Genomic DNA, 14,551 nt, shown 5'->3' with positions numbered 1-14,551 from the left:
ACCCCTCACCAGCTTTGTGGCCCTTCTCTGGACTCACTCTCTCACAAGGGGTGTCCTGGGGAACACCACTTGTGCCCGGCCGGCCACCGGCTGGGTTTAACTCTGTTCCCCACCGCTCTTGGGGCCCAGCCATCCATCCTGTTCTGCTGTCCAGCAGTCCCTTTGAAAAAAAATCCATCTGAAAAAAGAAGTAGCAGAGAAGGAAAGCTGAAGCTGCAAGGATTGCAGTCCCCTCAGTTCTGGTTGTAGCCAGGTGGGGGTTGGTCTCTTCTCCCAGGCAAGCAGCACCAGAACAAGAGGACACAGTCTCAAGCTGTGCCAGGGGAGGTTTAGGCTGGATGTTAGGAAGAAGGTCTTCATAGAATAGAATAGAGCAGGTTGAAAGAGAGATTGGCCTTTGGAATGTGCTGCTCAGGGAGGTGGTGCCCAGGGAGTCACCATCACTGGAAGTGTTTAGAAAGAGACTGGATGAGGCACTCAGTGCCGTGGTTTAGTTGATTAGATGGTGTTGGAATGGAATGGAACGGAATAGAATAGAATAGACCAGACCGAGTTGGAAGAGACCTTCAAGATCATCGTGTCCAACCTATCATCCAACACCACCTAATCAACTAAACCAAGCAACCAGGCACCCTATCCAGTCTCCTCCTGAACACCTCCAAAGATGGTGACTCCACCACCACCCTGGGCAGCCCATTCCAATGGGCCATCACTCTCTCCGTGCAGAACCTCTTCCTAACCTCTAGCCTAAACCTCCCCTGGTGCAGCCTGAGACTGTGTCCTCTTGCTGGGCCTGGTGATGATCAAAGTTCTTTTCCAAGCTGCTTACTCCTGTTTGGTTTTATTCTCCTGCATGAATTGTCAGTTCAAAGCACTCGAGAGAAATGGTGTGATGGCTGTGCTGCCAAGCATCAGACTGGGGACCGAAAGACAACCTCCTGTGGATCGATGTACCGGGATATTCCAGGAACCTCTGTGCTGCCACAGACCTGGACTTAAACTCGTTCCAGATGCCGCGGTGTGTTCCACATGACAATCGCACTCGGCACGTGAAGAGTGGCCAAGAGACTTCCCTTGTTTCCTTTGTGGAAGGCTTTTGTGTGTCCCCCGGCCCCGGGGGCCGTGTTCCTCTCGGGCAGGCTGAGGACGAGGCTGCCCTCGGCAGCAGGCGTGCCGCAAGCGGAGCGGCGAAGCTGTGTTCCTGGCAGTTCTCTCTCCGCCTGGATCAGGACGAAGGTGCCGGCCGACAAGGACTTGCCCTGACACAGGGTCAGAGAGCTGAGAGCACCAAAGGGTTTAATTGGTGAGAGCAACAGACTTGGTTGCTGCCACCCGCTGCTAAGTGGCCCCCACATGGGGTTTGGAGGCAGGTAAAGGTTTCTTTTGGCGTGTGAAGGGGTTTTGTGGGCATCTAGAAGGGGTGTGGAGCCCCCTGAAAGGGTCTGGGATAGTGTCAGGGGGTTCTGGGCTGGTCCACCAGCGGGTCTGGGGACATTGGAAGCATCTGGGGGTACCTAAAGTGGAGCTGGGTGTTTCAGATGGGGGGTTTGGGTGCAACCAAAGGGGTTTTGTGGGCATCTAAGTTGGAGAATCTGTGGGGGTCCTGAAGGAGTTGGGGGGTTCTCAGTGAGGTTTTGGAGTCTCTATGGAGTCCCTGTTGTATCTTGGGTCTGCTGTGGGATTGGTAGTGACTGGGTGCTCCGGTTTTGGTGGCTCCAGGGCAGCAGGTACCCACAGGGCTGTGCCTTGCTTTATGTTCCCCAGCTGTGGGCCAAGCAGGAGCCCCAGGGGAAGGGAATTTCAGCATGTGGCGGGTGATAGTGGAGGCGACTTCCTGACAAAATGGCTTTGGGGGTTTGGTTAGGTCTTGTTTTTATGGTTGACTCACTCTTGCTTTCTTTCCTTTTTTTTCAGGGAGCTTAACTGCTTTGCCTGAGGACCAGTTGCAGATTTGTATTCGGCCTCAGCCACAAGCCCTGACACGGAGCGGGGTGCTTTGGTGTCAGAATGTGGAGCTGTTGGAAACCAAATTGCTCACTGAAAAAAAGAAAAGGAATAATTTGTCATAAAAAAATCCCCACAGTTCCTGTAAGCTTTCGAGTTCCTACTTAATAATATAAAGCAGTTTGTGGTTTGGTTGGTTTGGTTTTTTTCTTGTTGTGCTGCAAAGATTTTGATAGGAATTTCTAGGTATTAACTACAGCCAGAGCAAGCCTCTACTTGCCCTGGGAACGCAGTGAAAACCTTTTGGGAATTGGTTCTGCTCTGTTACTCCTCAAGCTATGAGCAGACACACAGGCAGTTGTTAACAGAGTTTCTTTGTGCATTCCAGGTCCGGTGTGTTCAGACCGGCAGGATCTTCCTGGGCCATCCGATTACGGTTTCCGTTGACACTTTTCAGCCCTTACATCCGGTTTGCCGACAGAGGACGTTGGTTTGTGGGCCCTGGCAGCGACAGTTTTCCAAAGAGGAGCTCTAAGGCCAGCTGCAAGGTTAGGTTTGGATTCTCCTGGGGTGCCTGTGCTTGAAAGCCCCCCAGAGGCCGTGCAGAGTGGTGCTCGCAGTAGCTCTGTGCAAGTCTGCCATGGGCTCAGGAGGCCAGTATCTAGAGAGAGGGAAGGACAGAGACACTTCTAAGACAGTTTTAAAGAAATAATTATGAGAAGAGGCAAATTAATTCTGGGGACTCATGTGATATATCTGTTCAAGAGAAAAAAAAATGAAGGAGGTTTCTGACCATAACCAGGCTGACAAAGCACAGTAATGTGGTTTCCTATGGGATTCAACTCCTCCTGCATTGCACAGGACACTTCAACAGCTGTCCTGACAAGCTCTAAGTAATGAACTTAATCCACCCTGTGCGAGCAATGGGGCAAAAGATTACAAAATCCATGTATGCAGTTGAGATGTGTTACGTTGGGACGCCCAGGATACAGCTCATCAAGCTCTCCTAGTGTTTAGACGCAAGATGGAAGAAGGAAGGGGGAAGACAGAGCAGAAGGTCTATTTAAATATGAAACTCCTAGGCTGAAAGAAAAGAAAAACATTTTAAAGAGCACTCAGTGAGACTCTGTCACCAGCATAGCTAATCACAGAATCACTGAGTGTTAGGGGTTGGAAGGGACCCCAAAATAGCATCCGGTCCAACCCCTGTGCCAGTGCAGGATCACCTGGGGCGGGTTTTGAATGTCTCCAGAGACTCCACTAACTCTCTGGGCAGCCTGCTCCAGGGCTCTGGCACACACAGTGAAAAGGTTTTCCCTTCTGTTCCTGTGGAACTTCCTCCTTTTATTCGTCGGACGCAGCGAAGCCGCTGGGTCGTGTTGCTGCGGCAAGGTGACCCACCCTGTAGTTCAGGGCCTGGGTCTGTGCCTTCATGGCAGCCTGTTCCCTTGGCACCCTGTCAGCTTAACAGCCCTGTGCTCGGGGCCTGTGTGACGAGTTGTGGAGCCCTCCATCCCCCTTCTGTCCCCAGCAGCAGCCCAAGGTCCCTGTAAGCAGGGCTGGGGAGGCTGCTTTAGGCAGCTAACAGGAACCAACCTTGCCTGGCCCTTAGGGGGCTGAGGTCAGTCCCTGGGCTCCCGAAGAGGTGGTGTTGCGCTGCTGCCAGGAGGGCCGGCCCGTAGGTGGGGCACGGGCCAGAGCCTGTGGCTCTCTGTGGGGCTTTTTGGGAGTGCTGCTGAGGCCTCACTCTGTCCTGTTGGCATCCTTTGTCAGGGTAGCCAGATCCTAGGCCTGATGTCTATCGTTAGCTCAATCGCAGAATTTGCTCGTCTGCTGTTCCTGTCCGTAAATTTTTGCCAGTGCTTCTGTAATAAAAAGGTTTTTATTTCTCCTGTAACTTGCAAGCTGGTGACCTCCTTAGGAGCACCACTGTGTTGTTCACAAAGTTCTTTGCTGTTGCAAAGCTGGGAGAAGTGTGAGGTTCAGCTGATGAAGTTTCTCTCTTTAGGAGTGTCTGCTCAGCCGTCCTCTTCCTGGATCTCGGAGCTTTGTCTCTCCCTGTTTGCGGTGCCCCGACAAGGACTTGTGCCGACACATCCTCGGGAAGCTGAAACCACCAAAGGGTTTAATGGGTGAGAGCAAAGCTCAGCTGTGTGCTGAAGCTGCAAACCTTGCCCAGAAGGCTGTCCCCGGCTCGGGGTGATAAAAAGAACAGGAGCGTAGCCGCTCGGCTGTCTTTCCTTCTGTGATGCCACAGGGGGGTGGGCGAGGATACAGCAGAGGAGCAGTGAGGGAGGGGTGAGGGCAGCCTCCCACAAAGGCTGCTTGCAGACCTGAAATGCCAAATGTTTGAAATGCCAGGACGTTCTTGGAGGGGAGGGAAAGCCCCGGGCAAGTGTAAGAGTGAGTGTGAGGTGTTCCAGCAGAGGAACAGCGGTGCTGCTTATTGAGAGATTGCAGAAGGGCAGTGATTTGTGTGCAGAAAGGCCTTGACGTGACCCCCCTCTGTTCTGTAGAAAGGCTTCTAGAGGAGAAAAGCACATCCTGAGCAGAGCCACGGGGGGGTGTGGGGTGTGGTTTGAAGCAGAAATAGCAACTGTCTCTCAATTAAAACAGTGGATTGTCTTTCGTGTGTGTGTGTGGTGTGCTGTTTTTTCATTGACTGGAAAAAGCTCTGCAGGGAGACCAGCTGATCTGCTCCCGAGGCACAGCAGCACCGGACCTGCTGAGCGCTGGGGGCCTGTTAAGGAGGGTCTGCTGTCATCTGAAGTGGGCTTGGGGGTATGAAAGGGGAATTTGGGGGCATGTGAAGGGTTCTGGGAGCATCTAGAGGTGTCTGGGGACCTCTGGAGGGGCTCCTGGGTCATGTCTGGAGGGTCAGGGAGGAGTGGGGGGGTCTGTGCCTCAGTGTGGTTTCGGGGTCTCTGTGTCAGGTCCCCACAGCGTGTGGGTTGCTGTGTGGCACTGCTGGAGTCTCGGTGTCCCTAGCGCCGCTGACTCTTCTGCTCACTGCTCCCACCTTGTGGGCACGGCCAGGTACTGCTTGCTGTCGCCTGCTGCCAAGGGTGTGAGTGGCCTCTGCAGGGAGGCGCAGAGAGGTATTCTGGGGCGTCTAGAGGGGCTTTGTGGGCATCGAGAGGTGTCTGGCGGCCTCTGGAGGGTCTCCGGGGGGGTCTCTGGAGGGTCCTGAAGCAGCTGAGGGGGCGGGGAGTGGTGGTGCTGTGTTAGAGGTCTCGGGGGGGTTCCAGGGTTTGGGGTCCCGCAGGATTGGGGTGGTCTCACCCCGGTATTGGGTGTCCTGCAGTCCCAGGGTCCCCCAGCCACATCTCCCCCGGCATCTCAAGGCGAGCTGCGAGCACCTCAAGGGCCTTAGAGGGTGAGAAAGGAGGGCTGGGGGCATGTAGACGGAAGTGAGGGCACCAAGACGGCACCGTCCTCCCCGTGACAGCGCCTGCCCTTCCCAAGATGGCGCCGCCCTACCCGTGACAGCGCCTGCCCTTCCCAAGATGGCGTCGATCTCCCCGTGACAGCGCCTGCCCTTTCCAAGATGGCGTCGCCCTCCCCGTGACAGCGCCTGCCCTTCCCAAGATGGCGCCGCCCTCGCCCCGTCGGCTCCGACCTAGCCAGCGTAATCCTCGTCCCCTCTGCTTTCTCCGCTCCGCATCAGCTCAGTGTGGACTCTGCTGCTCTCTGGAGTTGCTCTGTGCCTGCTGCAGGACTCTGCTATGGGTTTGAGGGTGGGCGGCAGCGAGGGGGGGGCCGAGAAACACCAGCGGCGGGGGGGGGGGGGGTGGGTGTCGATTTGCCGCGGTCGGGAGCAGTCTACTCCCAGTTCACGAGCTGTTCTCCTGTCTCTCCCAGCTCTTGCAGGCTGACCCCAATGCCCTCAGACTCGCCCAGCGATCCCAGGGTGAACCCGGCAGCACCCAGACTCGCCCAGCGATCGTCACGTGATTAGGGGCCGCGCAAAGGAGGGGCGGGGAGCAGAGAAAGCGGCGGCGGCGCCCAGCCTCCAGCCACGCCCGCTGGAACATGCTTTCCAATTAGTACGCTACCTCTTAGGTTTCCAACCTGGGTATTCAAAGAACGCCGAGGAAAGTGGGGGCAGGTGCTTTTGCCAGGCAGCCTCCAATGAGCAGGCCCGGGGCAACGAGGAGGTGGCAGCAGCCAGCACATGCAGGCATTTCCTGGGGCTCAGTGAATGTTTAGAGCTCAGGGGCTCAGCCTGTGCTTCCGCTTCCTTTTCTTCAGCACAGGAGTTCGGTTTGGCTGTCCAGAGCCTTGCTCTGCACCCGAATGCCGTACCGAGCGTGAGGGAAAGATGAAGCAACACCCACGTAGGCACCCAGGGAAAAAGCGGAGGTTGTCTTAGGAGCCGGTTTGAGACAAAATTCACCCAACTCCTTCTGCGGTGGTGTACGGGAAAGAGTCGGTAGGGGAAGCCGCAGGACAGCCTGCAGCAAAGCTCAGGACTTGTTCCCTCGCCTCTGCCTTCTGCACGTCTCCTCGTCGGCCGCCTGTGAGCGAGACGCTTCACCAGCTGGCTTGTTTGAAATCAGCAAAGTTATGGCATGGAAGTTATCTGGTAGGAGTCGTTGCTAAACAGATGCAGTTGAAGCTTTGTATCTTCCGTTCTCTCTACTAGTTATTCTAATCTTGCCCTGTTGGTTTAGCCCATCAGTTTTCATGTTCTCTTCATCTATTAGTAGCAGAAGAAAGGGCCCCTTGATTCCAGTATTTCTTGCTGTAGTTCAGAGGTAGAGTTGGCTTTCCCTCTGACCTTTTATACTTTTACTTTGTGTTAAGTGGAACCCAAAACTGAATAGGATACTTTGTGTAAAGCTTGAGCAGCCCTTAACTTTCCAATTATTATACCGCATGCACTACTGCTTTGCAACATTCACAGGACTGTGGTGGTGTCAGATAGTTCACTTGCATTTAGTTCCTCAGGGCCCAGGCCTTCCTTTGGGCTGATGGTCTTGGCCAAAGCTGCAATGTTCAGTCCTTGCTGTGAAAGGCAGGAGGTGCTGGCTGGGCAGTTTGCTTTATTTTGTGCCTTTTTGGGGGCGACTCAAAGGGAGTGGGGGGATTGTGGGTGGGCTGGTTCTGCCACGTGGGGCAGGGGGCTGCTGCAGCAGAGGAGCAGGTGAGCGAGGGCTGGGGGCCCCCCCCTAAAGTGCTGAAAATTCTCCGAGGGGACCACACTATCTTTAAAAGTGTAAGTACTGGGGTGAGGCGAGGCGGAGGCAAACCTCTGGTTTGCAGCTGGAGAGGGAGGGCTTGGAGTGACTGGTGCGTAAGAAAGCTTTGGAAACGACCCCTGTCTGCCCTCTCTGCTTCTAAAAGGCTTTTAGCATTGGAAAATAAAAGCCAGGTGGGGGCCCGGCTGCTGCCCACGCCCAGGGAGGTGCTCAGTGCTGCCACCCGGTGTGTAACGGCCGGCAGTGCAGCCGTGCCGCGGCGTGTGCCGCCCCGGGGGAGCTCAATGCTGCCACCCTGTGTGTAAGGGCCGGCAGTGCAGCCGTGCCGCGGCGTGTGCCGCCCCGGGGGAGCTCAATGTTGCCATCCGGTGTGTAACGGCCGGCAGTGCTGGCGGAACGAACGTTTTTCTGACAGCTCTTGGAGGAACGTTTCTGTACAGGTGTTCCCCAGGGCTCCTCAGCTGCTCAGAACTCAACGTGTTGTCTTGGAGGGGAATAAAACCCATGGAACGCTGAGCGTGAGGTCACAACGCAGGCACCGCCCCCCCCAGCGTGGCACCGCCCCCCCCAGCGTGGCACCGCCCCCCCAGCGTGGCACCGCCCCCCCCAGCGTGGCACCGCCCCCCCCAGCGTGGCACCGCCCCCCCCCCCGCGTGGCACCGCCCCCCCAGCGTGGCACCGCCCCCCCAGCGTGGCACCGCCCCCCCAGCGTGGCACCGCCCCCCCAGCGTGGCACCGCCCCCCCAGCGTGGCACCGCCCCCCCAGCGTGGCACCGCCCCCCCAGCGTGGCACCGCCCCCCCAGCGTGGCACCGCCCCCCCAGCGTGGCACCGCCCCCCCAGCGTGGCACCGCCCCCCCCAGCGTGGCACCGCCCCCCCCAGCGTGGCACCGCCCCCCCCCAGCGTGGCACCGCCCCCCCCAGCGTGGCACCGCCCCCCCAGCGTGGCACCGCCCCCCCCAGCGTGGCACCGCCCCCCCAGCGTGGCACCGCCCCCCCCCAGCGTGGCACCGCCCCCCCCAGCGTGGCACCGCCCCCCCCAGCGTGGCACCGCCCCCCCCAGCGTGGCACCGCCCCCCCCAGCGTGGCACCGCCCCCCCAGCGTGGCACCGCCCCCCCCAGCGTGGCACCGCCCCCCCCAGCGTGGCACCGCCCCCCCCAGCGTGGCACCGCCCTCAATAACATGGCGCCAGATGCTTTAAAGTGGCTCAGTGCAGGGTTGTGGCTGGTAGAGGTTGGAGCTCTTCTGCTGTGTCCCAGGTCAGTGCCAGTCTCTGCTGCTTTGGGGGGTTTCTCTATAGCAGCCGCTGGAGCTGCGCGGGGCTTGGGGGGGTGGCCACCGGCGGGGCAGCGCGGGGCTTTTGGGGGGGAGAGGGGGGCGTGTCCGGGCTTGGCCGGCGGGGCTCTGCGGGGGTGGCGGCTGCTGCCTCAACCGTACCCAGAGGCCCCGTGGGAGCTCAATGCTGCCACCCTGTGTGTAATGGCCGGCAGTGCAGCCGTGCCGCGGCGTGTGCCGCCCTGGGGGAGCTAATTTCTGCAGCCTAACTGCGCTGAATGCTCGAAAATTCTTAGGGGAAGAGCGGAGGGCGGAGAGCTTGACTCGAGCGTCGCTATGGATCCGGCGCCTGCGCCCTAGCCCGGCTCTGCTCGCGCCAGGGGGGCAGCGTTCCGGTGGTCGCTATGGATACGGCGCCTGCGCCGCAGCGGGTCCGGTCCCGGTGTCGCTGCCGGCCCGGGACTCCCAGGTGTGTTCCTTCCGGCGTCTGAAGGTGGTCTGGGGCCATCGGCAGGGCTTTTGGGGGTGACGGAGGAGGTCTTGGGGACACCTAAAAGGGTCTGGGGATACGTAAAGTTCTCGTGGGGCCATCGGAAAGGGTCAAGGGTCGTGGGGAGGCAGCTGGGCACCTCCGACGGACCCTTTGGGAGGTCTCTGCAGGCTCCCGTGGGAGCTGGGGGTGTCTCGGGGTGGGTTTGGGTTTGGGTTTGTGCTGCAAACAGCGTTGATAATGACTTAGAGAAAGACACACAAGAGACTCAGTAAGTCTCTTGTATCGTGCTTCTATTCTGGCGCCTGACACAGGTAGGATCATTTCAAAAGAGCTGTGTGTCTTCAGAGAGGTTTGGGCAAACTTTTATACAAAAAGTTATCTGTCTATAATGACAGAGGTCCAGATGCTGCCTATCTATACAAAGCTTATCTATCTAAAAGAGCAGAAGTACACATATCATGCAGGTGTCCTTTGTCTTATCCAAAAGAGCATCTTGTCCAAGACTAACAGAAGTGAATCACTGACAAATCCTGTTATTCCTTCTCTATCCAAAGGCTGTCTGCCAACCCCTCTCCCCCTCCCTGCGTCCCAGCATTTCAGCTAACAAGCGGAAAATTCTTATCAACTCTGTGGTTCTGTTAATGAGACTTTTCTGTTCATCAGTTCCCCCCTTTCTCACAGCCAACAGTATATTCCTATACTATATTTTCTTAAGGCAAACTTTGGACCCAGGCTTTCTGAGCTATCTTTCCCATGCTGACACTTGTGGAAGTTACTCTCAGATGTAGTCACCCAGTCTGATGCCCCCCAAGTCCAATTCATTGAGGCTTCCCCAAATAAAGGGGTCCTCATTTGGCCTCGAGGAAGTTCAGTGCATATCCAACAGTTAGAGAGATTAGTTTGCAAAGCCAATTCTTGCCTAACGTGTAAGTACATATTGCCTTCCCATCCCTCAATTTCCTTGCTGTGCTGCAAAGATTTTGATAGGAATTTCTAGGTATTAACTACAGCCAGGGCAATCCTTCAAGTGCCCTAGGAACGCAGTGAAAACCTTTTGGGAATTGTTCCTGCTCTGGTACTCCTCAAGCTATGAGGAGCTCTTCAGGGCAGCTCCAAGGTTAGGTTTGGATTCTCCTGGAGTCTCACACAGAACGAGTCTCACGATTCCAGTGGTCTCATTTCATAGCTGCATTTTCTTCTCTCTGCCTAGGTGACAGGACGACCTCACTAATCAAGAGAGATAGCCTGAGCTCTGCAGGAACCTTGAACCCAAGCAGCCAGTGCCTTCTGTGAGTACAAGCTGTCCTTGCTCAACGTGGAAGTAGTTGAGAGCTGAAGCCAGACCACGCCTTAATTCCCTTAGCTTCCTCTTCTGCAGATTAAACAGTCCCAGTTCCTTCAGCCACTCCTCCTAAGGCTTGTTATCCAGACCCCTCACCAGCTTTGTGGCCCTTCTCTGGACTCACTCTCTCACAAGGGGTGTCCTGGGGAACACCACTTGTGCCCGGCCGGCCACCGGCTGGGTTTAACTCTGTTCCCCACCGCTCTTGGGGCCCAGCCATCCATCCTGTTCTGCTGTCCAGCAGTCCCTTTGAAAAAAAATCCATCTGAAAAAAGAAGTAGCAGAGAAGGAAAGTTGAAGCTGCAAGGATTGCAGTCCCCTCAGTTCTGGTTGTAGCCAGGTGGGGGTTGGTCTCTTCTCCCAGGCAAGCAGCACCAGAACAAGAGGACACAGTCTCAAGCTGTGCCAGGGGAGGTTTAGGCTGGATGTTAGGAAGTGGTTTACAGCTTGGCCAAAGACTCTTCTGATCCCTGTCTTCTGGTCGTGTCGGGTGCCAAGAAGGCCACTGGCAACCTGGCCAATATCAGGAACAGTGTGGCCAGCAGGAGCAGGGAGGTCATTCTGCCCCTGCACTTGGCACTGGTTAGGGCACACCTTGAGTCCCGTGTCCAGTTCTGGGCCCCTCCGTTTAAGCAAGACGTTGAGTTGCTGGAAGGAGTCCGGAGAAGGGCAACAAAGCTGGGGAGGGGTTTGGAGCACAGGCCTGTGAGGAGAGGCTGAGGGAGCTGGGGTTGCTTAGCCTGGAGAAGAGGAGGCTCAGGGGAGACCTTCTTGCTCTCTGCAACTCCCTGAAGGGAGGTTGTAGCCAGGTGGGGGTTGGTCTCTTCTTCCAGGCAAGCAGCACCAGAACAAGAGGACACAGTCTCAAGCTGTGGCAGGGGAGGTTTAGGCTAGAGGTTAGGAAGAGGTTCTGCACAGAGAAAGTGATTGCCCATTGGAGTGGGCTGCCCAGGGAGGTGGTGGAGTCACCATCTTTGGAGGTGTTCAGGAGGAGACTGGATAGGGTGCTTGGTTGCATGGTTTAGTTGATTAGGTGGTGTTGGATGATAGGTTGGACACGATGATCTTGAAGGTCTCTTCCAACCTGGTCCGGTCCATTCCATTCCATCACCATCTAATCAACTAAACCATGGCACTGAGTGCCTCATCCAGTCTCTTTCTAAACACTTCCAGTGATGGTGACTCCACCACCTCCCTGGGCAGCACATTCCAAAGGCCAATCTCTCTTTCATCCTGCTCTATTCTAGTCTGTGAAGATCTTCTTCCTAACATCCAGGTTTAATTGGTGAGAGCAACAGACTTGGTTGCTGCCACCCGCTGCTAAGGGGTCTGAGTGGCCCCCAAATGGGGTTTGGAGGCAGGTAAAGGTTTCTTTTGGCGTGTGAAGGGGTTTTGTGGGCATCTAGAAGGGGTGTGGAGCCCCCTGAAAGGGTCTGGGATAGTGTCAGGGGGTTCTGGGCTGGTCCACCAGCGGGTCTGGGGACATTAGAAGCGTCTGGGGGTACCTAAAACGGAGCTGGGCGTATCAGATGGGGGGTTTGGGTGACTCCAAAGGGGTTTTGTGGGCATCTAAGTTGGGGAATCTGTGGGGGTCCTGAAGGAGTTGGGGGGTTCTCAGTGAGGTTTTGGAGTCTCTATGGAGTGCCTGGAGTCTCCTGGAGTGCCTGTGCTTGAAACCCCCCCCAAAGGCCGTGCAGAGTGGTGCTCACAGTAGCTCTGCAAGTCTGCCATGGGCTCAGGAGGCTGTGGAGTGGTTAAACCTTTTCTTTTGCTCAAGCACAATCTTTCTGAATTCTTGGATTTTTTTTTTTTCCCAGGGTGATGTGAAACTGTCTGATTTTGGGCTAAGCACAGCTGTTCAGAAGTCTCAGAGACCTGAGCTCTACAGGAACTTCGCACACAAACCCCCAAGTGCTTTCTGTGAGTACAAGCTGTCCTTGTCCAGCATGGAGGTAGTTGAGAGCTGAAGCCAGACCACGCCATAATTCCCTCAGCTTCCTCTTCTGAAAAAAGAAGTAGCAGAGAAGGAAAGCTGAAGCTGCAAAGACTGCAGTCCCCTCAGTTCTGGTGGTACCCTCTGTGAGATCCTAAGCCACCTGAACTGAGCCGGTCAGGCAGCCAAGCTAGTGCAGCAGTGTCTTCTGGAGAGTTGATAGGAGCCAGTTCTGTGGGGTTTGTTGAAGGGAGTGGCCAGTCGTTCTACATGAACAATTGTCTTAGTGCTAGCAAGCAGGAGGCTCTGAAGTGTGGTACTTTGAGAGCTCCATTCATACTTGCCCTTCAGGAGGAGCCAGCTCTTTCATTGAAGGATCTTCCTGAGGTGTCCAAGTACAATTTCTGTTGACACTTTTCAGCTCTTACATCCAGGTTGCTGACAGAGGATGTTGGTTTGTGGGCCCTGGCAGCGACAGTTTTCCAAAGAGGAGCTCTAAGGCCAGCTGCAAGGTTAGGTTTGGATTCTCCTGGGGTGCCTGTTGTTCACAAAGTTCTTTGCTGTTGCAAAGCTGGGAGAAGTGTGAGGTTCAGCTGATGAAGTTTCTCTCTTTAGGAGTGTCTGCTCAGCCGTCCTCTTCCTGGATCTCGGAGCTTTGTCTCTCCCTGTTTGCGGTGCCCCGACAAGGACTTGTGCCGACACATCCTCGGGAAGCTGAAACCACCAAAGGGTTTAATGGGTTTGAGACAAAATTCACCCAACACCTTCTGCGGTGGTGTACGGGAAAGAGTCGGTAGGGGAAGCCGCAGGACAGCCTGCAGCAAAGCTCAGGACTTGTTCCCTCGCCTCTGCCTTCTGCACGTCTCCTCGTCGGCCGCCTGTGAGCGAGACGCTTCACCAGCTGGCTTGTTTGAAATCAGCAAAGTTATGGCATGGAAGTTATCTGGTAGGAGTCGTTGCTAAACAGATGCAGTTGAAGCTTTGTATCTTCCGTTCTCTCTACTAGTTATTCTAATCTTGCCCTGTTGGTTTAGCCCATCAGTTTTCATGTTCTCTTCATCTATTAGTAGCAGAAGAAAGGGCCCCTTGATTCCAGTATTTCTTGCTGTAGTTCAGAGGTAGAGTTGGAGTTGGCTTTCCCTCTGACCTTTTATACTTTTACTTTGTGTTAAGTGGAACCCAAAACTGAATAGGATACTTTGTGTAAAGCTTGAGCAGCCCTTAACTTTCGAATTATTATACTGCATGCACTACTGCTTTGCAACATTCACAGGACTGTGGTGGTGTCAGACGGTTCACTTGCATTTAGCTCCTCAGGGGCCAGGCCTTCCTTTGGGCTGATAGTCTTGGCCAAAGCTGCAATGTTCAGTCCTTGCTGTGAAAGGCAGGAGGTTCATCAGGAGGTTTCCTTTCTGAGGAGGTTCCCCTCAGAAAGGAAACTGGTGACATGGTCACAAGTGATGAGGAAAAGGCTGAGGTGCTTAATAACTTCTTTACCTCAGTCTTCACTGCAAGGGCCTCTAGCCACACTCCTGATGTTATGGAAGTCAAAGCCAGGGACGGGGAGGAAGAACTGCCCATTGTAAGTGCAGATCAGGTTCGTGATCACCTGAAGAACCTGAAAGTGTTCAAGTCCATGGGACCCGACGGGATACACCCACGGGTGCTGAGAGAACTGGCAGAGGAGGTTGCTAAACCCCTCTCTATTATATTTCAAAAGTCATGGCAGTCTGGGGCAGTCCCCACAGACTGGAAAAGGGGAAACATTGCCCCCATCTTCAAAAAGGGCAAGAAGGAGTAACCAGGGAACTCCAGGCCAGTCAGTCTCACCTCTGTGCCCGGAAAGATCATGGAGCAGATCCTCCTGGAGTCACTACTCGCTCAAAAGAATAGTGAAGAGGTGATTGGGAACAGTCAGCATGGCTTTGCCAAGGGCAAATCCTGCCTGACCAACCTGGTGGCCTTCTATGAGCAGGTGACAAAATTAATAGCTGAGGGGCGAGCAACTGATGTCGTTTACCTGGACCTGAGCAAAGCCTTCGACACTGTCCCGCACCACATCCTGGTCTCCAGGCTGGTGACACATGGGTGTGATGGGTGACCACTGGATGGATAAGGAACTGGCTTGATGGCCGCAGCCAAAGAGTGGCTGTCAATGGCTCCATGTCCCAGGGGAGGCCAGGGACAAGCAGAGTCCCTCAGGGATCACTCCTGGAACCAGGCTTGTTCAACATCTCTGTGGGTGCCATGGACAGTGGCATTGAGTGCACCCTCAGCAAGTTTGCTGATGACACCAAGCTGTGTGGTGCAGCAGACACGCTGGAGGGAAGGGAGGCCATCCAGAGGGACCTTGACAGGCTGGA

At 55.5% G+C, this 14,551-nt stretch overlaps 1 long non-coding RNA gene across 1 annotated transcript; it reads left to right on the top strand.

The window, feature by feature from the left end:
• Positions 1–1,917: 1,917 nt before the first annotated feature.
• LOC137452362 (uncharacterized) lies at positions 1,918–4,548 on the top strand. The gene is made up of 3 exons (XR_010990044.1): positions 1,918–2,088; positions 2,333–2,492; positions 3,953–4,548. It is a non-coding gene; the product is annotated as an uncharacterized lncRNA (long non-coding RNA).
• Positions 4,549–14,551: the final 10,003 nt, after the last annotated feature.

The sequence above is a fragment of the Melanerpes formicivorus genome, unplaced genomic scaffold, assembly GCF_026170545.1.
Source record: "Melanerpes formicivorus ecotype bairdi unplaced genomic scaffold, bMelFor1.0.p_v2 SCAF_52, whole genome shotgun sequence".
Lineage (NCBI taxonomy): Eukaryota > Metazoa > Chordata > Aves > Piciformes > Picidae > Melanerpes > Melanerpes formicivorus.
The sequence above is the reverse complement of the archived record's forward strand: the minus strand, read 5'-3'. Positions and strand labels throughout refer to the sequence as shown.